The 15,496-nt window shown below is 38.2% G+C and overlaps 1 protein-coding gene and 2 long non-coding RNA genes across 4 annotated transcripts in view; 1 reads left to right on the top strand and 2 right to left on the bottom strand.

The window, feature by feature from the left end:
* Positions 1-14,264, top strand: part of LOC139968444 (uncharacterized) — a 143,514-nt gene extending 129,250 nt beyond the window's left edge. For both annotated transcript variants that reach the window (XR_011793445.1, XR_011793451.1), the window contains one exon: positions 13,636-14,264. This is a non-coding gene — a long non-coding RNA (uncharacterized lncRNA). The remainder of the gene's footprint in view (positions 1-13,635) is intronic.
* Positions 1-15,496, bottom strand: part of LOC139968166 (uncharacterized) — a 45,317-nt gene that overhangs the window by 11,609 nt on the left and 18,212 nt on the right. The window lies entirely within an intron of this gene.
* On the bottom strand, positions 2,180-5,547 carry LOC139968460 (uncharacterized). Its single transcript, XR_011793462.1, has 3 exons — positions 4,903-5,547; positions 4,502-4,643; positions 2,180-2,286 (listed from the first exon to the last, which is right to left on the bottom strand). It is a non-coding gene; the product is annotated as an uncharacterized lncRNA (long non-coding RNA).

A 15,496-nucleotide genomic window follows, 5' to 3' on the forward strand; every position in this document is an offset into this window, starting at 1 on the left:
GGAAATTCCCGTTCAACCTGGGACCTTCATCAGTAATAGTGGGGTTGAATACCGACAAGACTTCCTCTGACAATGTTTAGCCTTTTAGATGCTACAGTGGCTGTGATATTACATTTGCAAATTATTCATATTTATATCGCAGTTAGATTGTTTATATCAATAGTTTTTCTCGACAACCCAATTTGTCTTCGATATATAGGCATTTCGATCGTTACAATCTTTCGGCTATATGTTCTTAACATTTCGCCCATTTTCTCTATATGTTAACTTGATTCTCTAAATTTCAAATTTTTGTACAGGTATGCTACATTTTAATCGCAGACTTTTCCTACTATCTTCTCGAAATTGTAGATTTCATCTGAAAATCTCGACTTATATCTCGACATCTTATTCAGAAAATTTAACCTTGAAACTTAAACATTTCGAAGGAGTACATTGGGGAGCAGAATGATCCCCCCTCCCCCAATATCAAAGTGAGGACATCTGACCCCTTGCTACATCTATAAGTGAATTTAGTCGTCATAGATCGCACATCATACATTTACTCGCGTAAGATGTATATCCTCCTTTATCATACTTCCACATAAGAGAGCATCAAATTCTCCAGGAATGTATGAAGTTACCATATATCTATTCATTTGCAAAATGTGTGGACCAATATATGGTATCCTATACACTTTCTCTTACGACTGTTACAGCTATACTCATAAAACTATATAGCAAGTAGTAAAGTACTTTATATGCTCTCATAGAATACTGTGACTTACGTTAGTATCCTTTAGACCTACTCATAGAAATGTTACAGCTAAACTCATAAGACTACATAGCAAGTAGTAACGTACTTTGTTTGCTCCCATAGAATACTGCGACTTACTATGGTATCCTACACACACACACTCATACGACTGTTGCAGCTTTACTCATAACACTATATAGCAAGTAGTAACGTACTTCATATGCTCTCATAGAATACTGCGACTAAGTATGGTAACATATAGACCTACTCATACGACTTTTATAGATATACTCATCAGACTATATTCTAAGTAGTAACGTACTTTGTATGCTATCATAGGTTACTGTGACCTACAATGGTAACATATTGATTTACTCATACGGCTGTTACAGCTATACTCATAATACTATATAGCAAGTAGTAACGTATTTTGTATAGTCTTATAGAATAATGTTACTTACTATGGTAACCTGTAGACCTACTCATTCGGCTGTTTTAGCTATACTCATAAGACTATATAGCAAGTAGTAACGTAATTGGGTGCTGTCATAGACTTGTGTAACTAGTGTAACTTACAATGGTAACCTATAGACCTACGCATACGACTGTTACAGCTATACTCGTAAGACTATATAGCAAATAACAACGTATTTTGTATGCTCTCATAGACTGCTGCGAGAAGTTGCGTTCAATCATATCACCCTGTTATACGTCACCAGCACAATCCATGACAGCTGTTTCGATATTCTTTACTGTAGCCATGTCAGTACTTTTCTTTCGCAAACAAAGGTAGTAGTTACAAGCAAACTTAAATCCTCGTATAATATATGTTATAATATATGTCATACAGTACTCGCGGTTAGCCTGCGATCTTTCAAAGAAATTTTAACGACACTGTTGTTCGGTACTTAAATAGGTTATTTGATATTGGTGCCCAGTTGTTTAATTACACACAAAAAGGACATCTCAAAATGTAGACTTATATATGTTAAAGATACAACCCCATGCTTATTGGACAATGGCTCCGAACCAGAGAGTACGGGGACAAAAAGTGGCCCTCCCATATGTTCACTTTTGGCTATCGTTATGCTATAGAACCCTTTCGCGTTAACCTAATCTGAGATATTGTGAACACAAAAATTGAACTTCACTTGTTGCGCGGAGAAAAAGAACAAAGGCGTGTCTGAATGTCAAACTAAGCTATTCACAATTGGGGCCCTAAATCCGTGCTCTACTTAAGTCATCTCAGTTGCCTAATGTGTCAACTGATACAAAACAACTATATGTAATGATAATCAGTGATTTTATAATAACGGTTTGTGCATTGTACGTATATTGAATGTTTCCTTGGCTTCATTTTTTTATATCAACGATAATTCAGACCAAAATGACCTATTTCGCACACGGTTGTATCATAATTCACTTCCAATGTATTTCTCTTACTATTCTTTCGGAAGACCTTTTATTTTGATCATGTCGAATGTCGTTGACTTCGCCTCGCTGTCGCACAGAGCAACGAATGATACAGTGGTCGGTTCAGCATCATTTCCCTGCAAAGTTTCGAAAGAGAGTTTAAATAGAAAACAAGTAAACTTTCCTGCATGGAATTGATGGATTTTCCATTTTTTGATATATAGATTTTCCAACTCATTACGAAATCAATTATATATACTAATATATATATATATATATATATATATATATATATATATATATATATATATATATATGTATATATATATATAAATATATATATATATATACATATATATATATGTATATATATATATATATATATATATATAGCATCGTTGTCGGGTTCCGAATTTGAAAGACTAAGACATACTTTAGGACAACTGACTGCCTATTCCTTTGATATATAAGTAATCAATCCTTCACCATTTATCATGAATTTCTCGATCCTGATGAAACATGTAATAATTGTCAAGTATTATTGCTTCATCTATAACTGTGTATTGCGGTGTCTCATGGTTCCATTCATTGACGTCTTTCTGAACTTTTGTCTACGCAACTTTGTTTACGCAACTTTTCAGTGACTTAAAAATGCGACATCACTAAACCTTACTAAATGTCACATCTTCATGCACACTAATTTTGTAATACAGCAGTCTGTCAACCGAGTCTCTACAACTACAGGTCGTCATAATGCTAACACACGTTTTCCATTCCTGACGGTTCGTTGACAAACTGGATAACATGTCTTTTGGGTGAAAACTGTCCACTGATTGTTACTTACCATATAAAGGTGTCCAACCTCAATTAATTCTTCCAGTTATTTACACACTATATTCGCTATACTTTCCAAGAATGCTAGAGCCTGACAACTGACATGTACTATCTATCACATGATACATGTCCTATCCACTATCGGCCAATATTAGCTGATGCATGTCATATCCACTTTATGATAGCTGATACATGTCATATCCACTATATGATAGCTGATGCATGTCCTATCCACTTTATGATAGCTGATGCATGTCATATCCCCTATATGATAGCTGATGCATGTCCTATCCACTATACGATAGCTGATGCATGTCCTATCCACTTTATGATAGCTGATGCATGTCATATCCCCTATATGATAGCTGATGCATGTAATATCCACTATATGATAGCTGATGCATGTCATATCCACTATATGATAGCTGATGCATGTAATATCCACTATATGATTTATGATGCATGTCCTATCCACTATATGATAGCTGATGCATGTCATATCCACTATATGATAGCTGATGTATTTCATATCCACTTTATGATAGCTGATGCATGTCATATCCACTATATGATAGCTGATGTATTTCATATCCACTATATGATAGCTGATGCATGTCATATCCACTATATGATTGCTGATGCATGTCCTATCCACTATATGATAGCTGATGCATGTCATATCCACCATATGATTGCTGATGCATGTCCTATCCACTATACGATAGCTGATGCATTTCATATCCACTAGATGAAAACTGATGCATGTCATATCCACTATATGATAGCTGATGTATGTCATATTCACTATATGAAGTCTGATGCATGTTCGACCCACTATATGATAGCTGATGCATGTCCTGTCCACTATATGCCTATATTGGCTGATACGTGTCATACCCACTATATTATAGCTGAAGTTTGTCATATATCCACTAGATGATAGCTGAAGTATGTCATTGTCATACCCACTATATGATAGCTGAAGTATGTCATTGTCATACCCACTATATGATAGCTGAAGTATGTCACAACCACTATATGATATCTATTGCATGCCATATCCACTATATGATAGCTGATGCATGCCCAATCCACTTTATGATAGCTGATGGATTGGGCTATCATATAACCCATTCAACGTTTACCCATAATGACGGTTTACATTTTAAGCTATTAGAGGTCGACGGTTAGAACAGTAGGCCCACTCGACAACCCATCTGCAAGCTCTCGTTGTGGAATCTTCCTGTTTCACACAGGAACTTTTAAAATGGAAAAGCCTTAAATCATCTTCAATCAATCTCTCTATCTGTAGACCATTAAGTAGTTTATCACAGTTTATGCCAAAACAATAGGTCTATTAAGGAATATATACAACGATGCGTAATCCTTCATGGAGGACTGATGCACTGCTCTAATTGTGGTATATTACCTTACATGGTAGTTGGTACGTAAAAACAGAATGGTATCATACGGGTACCAAAGGAAACGTATAATAAACAATCGGTTGCGGTTACTTACGGATGTTAGATCAACAGCAGAGTCATCATGATAGGATGCCATTTTAAAACAAAACTGAGCAAACCGTCACAGTTCGGCTAAGAAGGCATTCAATGTTATCACAAAGGGATATTCAATAAATGATGCAAATATAGTCACCAATCTGTAGAAAAAAAGGAACAAACAAAAACGTAGCTTAGTCCACAGTTCTGTTTAGAATACAATCGATGTACTGCACAAAGTGCACAGTACATCACATACAAACGGATATCTAATACATGATCAGATTATAGCCGGCAAAACTGAGCAAAGTTCAATTATGTTTACAATACCTCCCTTGTACTAATCCGTGTTTTAAACGAAGTTAGTCCATAAATAATGAAACACAGGGTTAACACCGGCTCAGTGGTCCGTTTACTTACGTGGGTTTGATCATAAAGTCATCTCTAGGATCCATTGGAATTTGACGGTAATGACAAGGCAAATTCACTGTTAAGTAGAATAGCACTCACAAGATGAAGTACAGTTTATTATTCTGTATATAGTGCTAGTTTCGAATTATTTATTCATCGAACTTTATTGCTCATAAAGGCCAGGCGTTTATTAATTGAAAGTAGTACTTGAAACTTTGGACGAATACCCTCGCACGGTATAAGCTGCGAGATAAATATAAATATGATAAAATAAATCGATAGCGGTCGGATAGGAATGTTTCCCAACTTGATGAAAATTATCCGATCGAAGTCATAATAAGGCGATATATTTTAGGCAATTAACGTAGTTGGTGGCTCGTCGTGTTGAGCGGTCGAAGTCGAAAGTCGAAGTGGTGTAAGTTTGAGACTAGCGATACTACATGGGTAATTGAGGGCGCTATCAGTTGACCAAAACAATAGCGGTGTCAAATTACGCCGCTACATAAGCCCCCTCGCATCACTGACCGATAAAAAAGGGTGAGTGATCGATCAAACAAAACAAATAAGGAAAATCCTTCATCGATATCTTGCTGGCCATCGGACGTGGCGTCCTGAGCGAGTAACTGTGACCGGAGGGACGGGATCGGCGGATGTGGCTATGTGGCTTTGTCGGTAGACGATGTAGCTGGCGGGTATGATAATATAACCGGCGTTACGTCTGTCAGTGAAAACTGCAGAGAGTGCGATATTTCATCCTGATCAGTCCACGCTACTTTTAGCCGGTCAATCGACACTATGTCGTGCTTAGCATATATATATGTCTACCACAAAAGTTGTCTCCTCGGGAGATGACTCGGTACGGACCGCGATACGGCCGTTTGACGGTATCATCGCTGACCCACACATGCGTACAACGCTCTTTATATGTTTGCAGTTGAGGCTTTCTCGTGTGATCTCTAGTTCCGATTGGGGTTGGCTGAGCCATTTGTGTTCGGAGACGGTCAACATAAACAGTAAGGTCTGGAGTGCGTTGAGTCTCATCTTGGTTGACCAAGTCACAAGTTAATCTCAAGGTTGTACATTAACCAGTTCAGCGGCGCTGTAGCCGATATCTTATTTGAGCGCCGTACGGATACCAAGTAAGACAAATGGTAATAAGTCACTCCAATGCGTAGGGTCATGTTGCGCTTTGACGGCAGCCTTTAATTGCCGATGGAAGCGTTCTTCTAAACCTTTGGATTCCGGATGGTATGCCGTGGTACGAATTTGTTTGCTTCCTAACAGCAAGGTTAGGTCGCGAAACACGGCCGATTCAAACTGCGTGCCTCTGTCTGTGGTGATCGTAACGGGTGTGCCAAACGTTGAAATCCATCGACAGAGAAACGCTTTTGAGACAGTTTCGGCGGTAATATTAGGAAAGCAAATGGCTTTCGGCCATCTTGTGAACCGATCTACAATAGTCAGTAAGTATGTATATCCATTGGATGGTGGCAATGGTCCTACAATGTGTACGTGATTAAAGCGCGCATCTGGTCAAGCGAAAGTACAAACTGATGTAACGGTGTGCCTATGCACTTTTGACCGTTGGCAGTCTAGACAAGATTTAACCCAGTGTCTCGCACCTTTGTTGATATTGGGCCAAACAAAGCGATCTGTAACTAATCGTTGAGTCGCGCGTATGCCAGGATGCGATAAACCATGTGTGGCGTTAAAGACAGAACGCCGAAAAGATTTCGGAACGTAAGGTATCGGTGGTCCGGTAGATACATCACAGAGTATAGTTTCATCAGAAGAAGGTAAAGAAATTTTCTGGAATACTATTGATTAAGATTCCTGGAGTTTTAAAGTTCGGGGTCGTCCTTTCGAGCATGTGTTAATTGCGCGTAGTCCAATTGAGCAGAGAAAGGAGCTCTAGTAAAGAATTTACTTCCAAGCGAGACAACGCGTCTGCGACAACATTATCTTTACCACTCACGTGACGTATGTCCGTGGTAAATTGGGACACGAAATCTAGATGTCTTCTTTCTCTAGGCAAATACTTATCAGAGTTCGTGCTCAGTGCATAAGTAAGGGGTTCGTGATCCGTGAAAATCGTGAATTGTAGTCCCTTAAATGTTTAAGCGTTAGATAAATGGCAGTCAGTTCGCGTACAAATGCATTGTATCTAGATTCAGTAGCACTTAGCTTTTGGAGAAGAAAAACAACGGTTGCCAAGATCCATCTAGGTAGTGTTGAAGTACGCCTCCGACGGCCCGATTCGATGCACCCACCATGACGGAAAGGGGTAAATTGGGATCTGGATGACTAAGTAGAGTAGCTTGCGCAAGTGCGGGTTTTGTTAGCTGTAAAAGATAGACGCTTCCTCTGCCCAAGTCAATGGTGCTGCTTTTCGTTTGTTACCCGCAAGTAAATCCGTGGGAGGTCGAAGGAGTTCAGCACATTGAGGTATAAGTTGCCGTTAAAAATTAAATAAACGTAGGTATTTGCGAAGTTTGCGTAAAGACGTTGGTTGAGGAAAATCATTAATAGCCTTCACCTTTTCCGGAAATGGGCGGATTCCTTTGGAATCAGCTGTGTGTCCAAGGAATTCAAGTGTAGGGACTCCACACTGACTTTTACTTGGGTTAGTTACAACTCCATAGTCTTGGAGTACGTTAAGCAGTTGTCTCAAATGATCCATATGTTCGCCGTTTGCTAGCAATGAGTATCTCATCGATGCAGACGTAACAAAATTCTAGTCCACGCGTTACCTCATCCATGAAGCGCTGGAATGTTTGCGCTGCGTTTCTGAGTATGGCATAGGTTTGAATTCGAACAGACTGAAAGGTGTTGTTATTGCCGTTTTGCAAATGTCCGACTCCTCAACCGGAATTTGGTGATATGCGCGCATTAGGTATATCTTGCGCCATTCAGTGAAGCAGACAAGTCTTGTAAATGCGGCTTGGGATGACGGTCGGAATGGTAACGTTATTCAATCCACGATAATCTCCGCATTGTCTCCAGTCACCTTTTTTTCTTTGGAACGACAGGTGGTCATCTTTCTCACCCCCCCCCTCCTTCAGATCTACCCTCACCTCCAAACCATTCATTTATTGTCGCTTCTTCGGCAGAGCAGAGAACTCCCCCACCCCCCCCCCCCCACACACACACACACATTCAAAAGTGTTGTCAAAGTACTTAGTTAGAATGAAGACTGAGGTAAAAACTCAATGGGTAAAAGGATCAAATGTTGTTTTGTCAGTTTTGATCAAATGTTGTTTTGTTGTTTTGTTTTGCAGCGATCATAATTAAAGGTGTTAGTGAATTTCAAACATGTTACCGTACTATATGTAGCCCATAATCAATTGTGCATGAAGGGAATTATTGATGACTTACGCAATTCATGGATTGTCCTCATGTTCTATTTCCTTTTGACATATCAAAACTAAACTTCAATTGTATTTTCATTTTATTTCAATTAATCAATCGTTTCGATAGACAAGGTCAAAATATAATAGTGAAAACACACAGGCATCCACACAGACCTTTTGAAAGAACTATGCATTAAATGTTCAAATTAAACGTTTACTGTTGTTAATGCTTACTCAGTGGCGTATCTAGGAATTCAGGGGACCATTTTAACAATGGGAGTTTCACACAAAGTCATAAATGGGTTATTTGCCAAGTGATCAATAAGACAAATTAAAGCCCGCATTAAATATGACAAATTCTGAATAGAGTACAATCTATTACACCCAGTCTAGTATTCAGAAGCCATCTCCATTTACTTTAAGTGACCACCAAGCAACTGAAAGTTATGTTCTAAGTATCTTAGTGAAACACACCTATTGATGGGCGTAAATAACTTGAACTAGCACTGTGTTCACATTGTCCCCGTTCTGGCGTAGTGACGAATGTGCAAAAAGTGAGTTTTAAGAAAACGCGCTATATAGATTTTAACATTTTTACTTTCGTATTTCGTAATTAAAAAAAGATCTTTTTACCGAAAGTTAGCCATTGAAGAAGATCTTGCTAGGATCAAAACCTCAGGCCAACTTACTTTTACACATTCTCTTTAACAGGCTCTCTAGTGGATAAGCAGTTTGCTAACAGTTTTATTTTATTTTGAGCTTAAAACAAGAACAAATGAAGGGCAACAACTAGTTTAAAGACAATTTTAATGAGAACATTTAGTAAAGTGGGTTATTTTATTTGCAAAAATTAGTACGCAATCGTTTACATCATTAGGTACGTACGGTAAAATATTCTGTAGAACATGCAAGCAGCTTGCCGATTCCGTAATACAATTTGATCGCAAGATACCGCATACTGAACAGAAGAATAGACCTAAAAGATGCCACATGCGTGATATGTCACGGGAAAATGCTTTACGTTACTATCAACGAATTGCCGAAAAAACTCTATCATAACATAAGCGTAATCGAACAACTCCGAGGAGACACTGGCCCGAATTGACCAGGGAAGCATGTACATGGCTAAGCTTCAGTTGAACACAGAACTTACTCGTTTTAATATCCAAAATTACAAACACAGAAAAAGTATCTTGTCAATAAACCAACTTTAGCAGTGAATATCCAAATCCACGTTTATCGTTCAATCCTGGGCGAAATACTACCGTGACTTTATGTGTTTCCATAGAGTTAGGTCTAGTTGAAACAGGCCTTGACCAGTAACATCCCACAATCACAAGACAGTCACTAACGAAATAAAACGTCCAATCGCTACATTGTAAATGTATCACGAACTCACGATACTGGAATACAACAAAGGAAATAGATATATGCGATGAAATACTAACATGACTATTTACATATGCTGTGAGCCAACTCACTACATGTACTAACAATGCTACCCTATAGGCACGGTATATACACGGTTATCTCTGACAGTAAATATTATACTGTCAGTTGCGTGATGTAATGTTACATGTAAGGACGTCCAGTAAGCTATGTCCGACCATGGTCCGACACAGCTATCGACAGTATATAATTTTCGCAGAATGAGACATTTGCAGCATAGACAGAGGCAGAGTCTTGCATGTGGACTCATGGGCATGAGATACTCCGGGTGCTAAAAAATCTTTCCGCATGGATCTCAAAAAATTGATCCAAAGTCTGCGGCGTTTTACGTCGGTTCTTTTACTCGGAAATCTAAAAAAGCTGATGCTTTTGTTGGATGTGGTATAACTGCAACCTCCAACAACACAGAATGGTGGCATTTCGGGGGAAATGGAGTAATATCGTTGATGTTTTTGGCAGCTCAAGTATACAACTTTACACGCTAAAAGTATTGTTGTGAGTGAGGTCTACAAACAGTGACGTCACATGGTCACCTGATGTCTTCGGAATGTTCAGGAATGTCTGAAATGGGTTTCATAAAAAGCTGACTTTTCTTCCCATTTTTCACGTAATTAACGTCCGAAATTGGTAAAGTTAATTACAGCAATGTAATTGGAGTGAGTTAAGGATTACATACATGCAAAATGGTGGGATTTTATGTTCATCGAAAAGTCTTCATAGTTGGTCTTTAAGGACTTGGATGAGAAACAATTTTGATATCCAGAAATATAATTGAATAATAATGACCTAACACTGCATAACTATAAAATCAATCTCTAACAAAGATTTGACTACTGGTTCTAGGTTACAAGGTTACTACCGCTTCACTACTAGAAATAATTAAATTCCTTTGGTCACATTTCATAGTCACTGTGCCAACGTGGTTTTGTCTTTGCTCTAATACTTCTTCGTAAATCAGTGTTCGTGGTTTGGTCCTCTGAAGAGGTTCATTGTCAGAATTAACTATGTCATTGTCTTCATGTCCTTCATAACTAAATGTTCCACCAGTAAGTAAATGTTTGCGGTTGCGTCTATACTGTACACCTTCAGCTGTCTCTACATAGTATGATCTGGGCTGGTCAGCTTTAGATACAATAGTGGCTGGTTTCCAACCTTTGTCAGTGGGTCATAATATGTTTTTTGAGTCTGTCTCTTCCTTCAGAATTTTTGGCCTGAGTAATTGTTCAGTTGTTGGAAGTAGGGTCTTTGTCCTTCGTCCAAACAGTCGAAGGTGATCCGAGAATATTATATCTTTGTGTATTCCTGTAATCTCATAAAGCTAGGTATGGATCTTGTCCACTCTCCTTTGCCTTCATTGCCATGCCATTAGACTGAGGATGGTATGGACTAGACGTATTATGATGAAATTGATAAAGTTTCGAAAAACTGTCTAATTGCCAACTTTTGAATTGGGTTCCGTTATCTGTGATAAGGACATTTGGAATACCATGGCGTGCAAATTGTGATTTACAAAGTACTACAACAGTGTTACTCTTAGTATTAGGTAAATGTGAAATTTCAAAGTAACCGGAGAAATAATCAATTAATATCAAATAGTTATTTCTGTTCCACTCAAAGAGATCAGCACCCACTTTCTGACAAGGTCTTTGAGGAATCTCATGAAATTGTAGAGATTCTTTTTGATTCTGCCTCCTGTGTGTTACAGATGGAACACTTTGAATTTAAATCTTCAATTTCAGCACTCATTAGAGGCCAAAACATAATGTCCCTTGCTCTTCGTTTACATTCATCTTGTACTTTCATTAACATTTGCTGAAGTCGATGTGGAGTTTGATACAAGGGTTACTAAAAAATTGGCTCTAATGGTTTGTGATCCGTTTCAACATGAATTGATTTCTGACCATTCAGGTACTCATGAAAACGCTCACAACCAAACACAATGGCGAGCATTTCTTTTTCGATTTGTGCGTAGTTTTGCTGACTCTTAGTTAATGATTTAGAAGCATATGCTACTGGGGACCCATTTTATAGAATTACAGCTCGGACACCGTGGCTACTAGAATCTACAGATAAGGTTACTTCTTTTGTGACATCAAACAATTTTAGAACAGGGGCCTGCGTAATAGTTTCTTTAAGCTTTTGAAAACTCTTTTGTTGAGCATCTCCCCATTCCCAGTGCACACCTTTCTCTAGTAGTGCCCTTAATGGTGCACTCTCTGTAGACAAATTTTGCTAAATAGTTAATTACACCCATACACCTTTGTAACCCTTCCTCCTCTTCTGGGGACTCATTTCTGTGACAGCTCTGACCTTCTCAGGGTCAACATTGAGCCCACTCTCATTTAACACATGACCTGGTTAGGCAATATCAGATATTCTTATCTGACATTTACTTTTGTTCAGTTTGAAGTCTGCTTCTGTCCAAAAAATTACGTAACCGCTGGCCATGCTCTGCTACCGTCTCTCCCGAATACTTATACTCATTATACACACTCATTGTTCTTACTAACAAGCGTCATATGTCATATACAAACATAGAAGAGTGACCACAGCCCCATGCTTCTTAGGGTAGGTTGGTGGTTACAATAACAGGATATATTGTTGTTGCTAAAGGGTGGTGTAAAGTACAATACTGAAGAATGCGTAGAATATGTTACACATCACTCTTGAGTGTTTTCACTATTCTAGTAATGTGTTAAAAACAGTTTTTAAATCAATTATTCAATTTAACGACGAGACAAAAGTGCAAAGAAAACCTGTTTGCTATCGGACCAAAAAGAACGATGTAACTATCTAATCTTTACAGATAATGTATTCAGTTGGCTGTTGCTGCCTATTGGTGCTCTATCGGTCATTATGAAAACGATTGGCCTTTTGGCTAAGATCATGTGTAGTATCTGTTCCCTTTCGAGGGGAATGGTGATGCACACCTGACGATGATCACACAGTCACAGTCCCGATGCAAGGGGACTGGGGTTAGAAGCGGATCAGTAGTTCAGTAGTTTGGTTTTCGTGCCCAGGTTCTTTCCTGGGCGACTTTTTCTAAAAAGGTATTGGCCATGAAAGTGCACGCTGTGAAGCATTTACAGATAAGATGAGTTCCATAGTTGTGATATAGGAATATGTGGTGGTGTTCCATTTTGGGCGTCATGTAACGAAACACATGTTAGTCTGTACGTCTGGTTGCGTATAGTAATTCCCTGCAGGACAAATACTGGTACTTGCATAAACGGGCTTGATTTAAGATTTGGGAGTGTGGGGGTCCGCCGCTCAAGAAAGGACAGACAGGCATTGTTAGGGTTTTCTCTTTAATGCACTGACATCGATTAACTAAAAGATAATCGAAAATTACTACACTAAATACATTTCTCAACTTTAATCAAGAAAGAAAAGGACAATACTAATACAATGACAATACTTAATCATCCAGAAAAAATATGAGCCAAACACCATTCTCGAAAACATGATATAACACGGGTCACACATGAATTCTCAATTATGGCAAATAAATTAATCAAATCAGTTGTAACCCAATAGCCTCCCTTAAAGTCAATCGTGATCCACGAACTTGAAATGCATTAGAGTATCATTATCACACTTGCATTGCAACCGATCCACATCAGAACAAGATCATTGTATGGACCTCAAATAACACATATATTTCGTTACATGCCCTTGAAAACATCATCACCGGCTTTCGACTACATGGCCAGTAAATTACCTGATATAATTTGATACGTAACAAGCCCCTCCCCTTTCTAATCTCTGCAACTAAATTCAGAACAAATAATTATAACTGAAGTCATGCTCCCAAAATAAAAATTAAGCTTAGATATTCTTTAAGCAAATGAAAGCTCCATGCCTAAATAACAAATAACTCATCTTCCCCATGATTTAACTCTTGGAATCTTGATCAGACTTGATCAGACTTACGATGTAGGAGGTATTGACCAATGACGTCCTATCACACCGGACAGAGTTCACATGGTCAGGCAACTACATAACAAGTTTTAACTTGTTCGGGCTTACGCTCTAGGAGGAGCTCACGACACACTCTTATTTGCTCAATCTCTCTCTCACACATACACACCGTGGCTGAACTTGAAAACATTGTCGCGAACTCCAAACCATGGACTTTTAACTTGATAGGTGTGTGCCTGAGCATGCCATTTAGTATCTCTGTGCCTTATGACGTCATGGCGGTGACATGTCAACCATCACAGTCGTTACGCGCATACAAAAAAGTGACCAAATTTTCAAACCCATTTGGCACATCAGTCTCTGCATGTTCACATCGCGTTAAGTAATGTTAAACTCTAGTGTCAAGAGACCGAGAAGTTCAAAGGTTAAACTCCCCCAAATGTGTGAGAAAAATTTCGCAGCTAACCTGAACCTCAGCACCGACGGATCTCAACGTTGCTAGGTATGTAAGGGAGGGATCCACAGACCCACTCTACATAGTGGGAGGCCTCAGTGACTTCAGTGCATTCACTGTTCTGTTATAAAACCATTCATTTACCTCTGGCCCTTCTACAGTCGGGGAAAGTTTTAATCCTCCCCCCCCCCGACACACACACAACTTGGTAATCCTGTACAGGACACTTTTCTTAAATGGTTGTGTTAATGGATGAATTGCGGAAAGGTAGCCTTTAACATATAATCATAAAAATCAGTTTTTTCGGGTTCAGTTTATTTTTGGTCTATTATTAAGTCTGATTAAGCATATACACATGTAAACATAACAGAAATAGTGTAATGAAATGACAAAAAATAGTGTAAAAAAACAATATCAATAGAGAATGATAAACGAACATATACCTAGCGATAGTTTCTTATATACTATCATTCAGACCTTTTGCAATATCTTTAAATGTACTGTACATATAGAAAATGTGGTTTTCAAATACAATTGTGTTTCTCAACACTAAGGATACAATCTACAGCGCTTTTAAAATGAGCTCGGCTGGGATTGATTTCCTGCATTTTACAATTTTTTTAATGAAAATATTTAATAATTAGTAAGAAAAAATTATAGTGTTTCATATGTTTGTCCAAACAGCTAAAACAAATAATCTTGAAAGTTTTTCAGTTATGAGGAAAACAACATGAAGTAGAGATGTCTTCATCTTCTAATTTACAGAATGTACATAAAGAATCCTGTCTTTTTCTCATCTTGAAAAGTAGCTGATTTGTTTCAAGAATAAAAAGTAATTCTCTTGACTGGAAGTAACATACTTTCATATCCCGAACACTTTAAAAACAATTATAAAATATCTTACTACATTCACCGTCAGGAATGTTTAACAGGGTACGTCATTTAAAGCATGTTGAAAGGGAAGTAACATTATTGACATCATTATTTTTAAGCAATTCAATATATGCTCTTCTTTAGACATTTTGACAATGCAGTATATCAACAAAGACAATTTCCTGTTGTGAAAGATACGTTACCTCAATCAAATCATTCTTCCAGTGGTTGGGAATAGCATGTATAATACTATGATAATGTATATACAGTAATAGCGAGGAGGGGATATTGTATTTGTTACTCAAGTCAGGACATTTGTCATTACCGAATATTCTCTGGTTTTATTATGTCCGGATAATCCTGGTTTCAGTGGTTCTGTTTGGTAGACGTCAGTAACAGGCCGAAAGAGGTGTGGACGCTGCTTTTACAGAGTAGTTTTGTTGGGAAGGCACGGGAAGTGTATTCGGCTCTCCCTATGGTTCTGTTTGGTAGACGTCACTAACAGACTTCAGCCTCGTATAATTTTTTCTTAGGCCTATATTTGATTGTTGGAGTG

The sequence above is a fragment of the Apostichopus japonicus genome, chromosome 1 (genome assembly GCF_037975245.1).
Source record: "Apostichopus japonicus isolate 1M-3 chromosome 1, ASM3797524v1, whole genome shotgun sequence".
NCBI lineage: Eukaryota > Metazoa > Echinodermata > Holothuroidea > Aspidochirotida > Stichopodidae > Apostichopus > Apostichopus japonicus.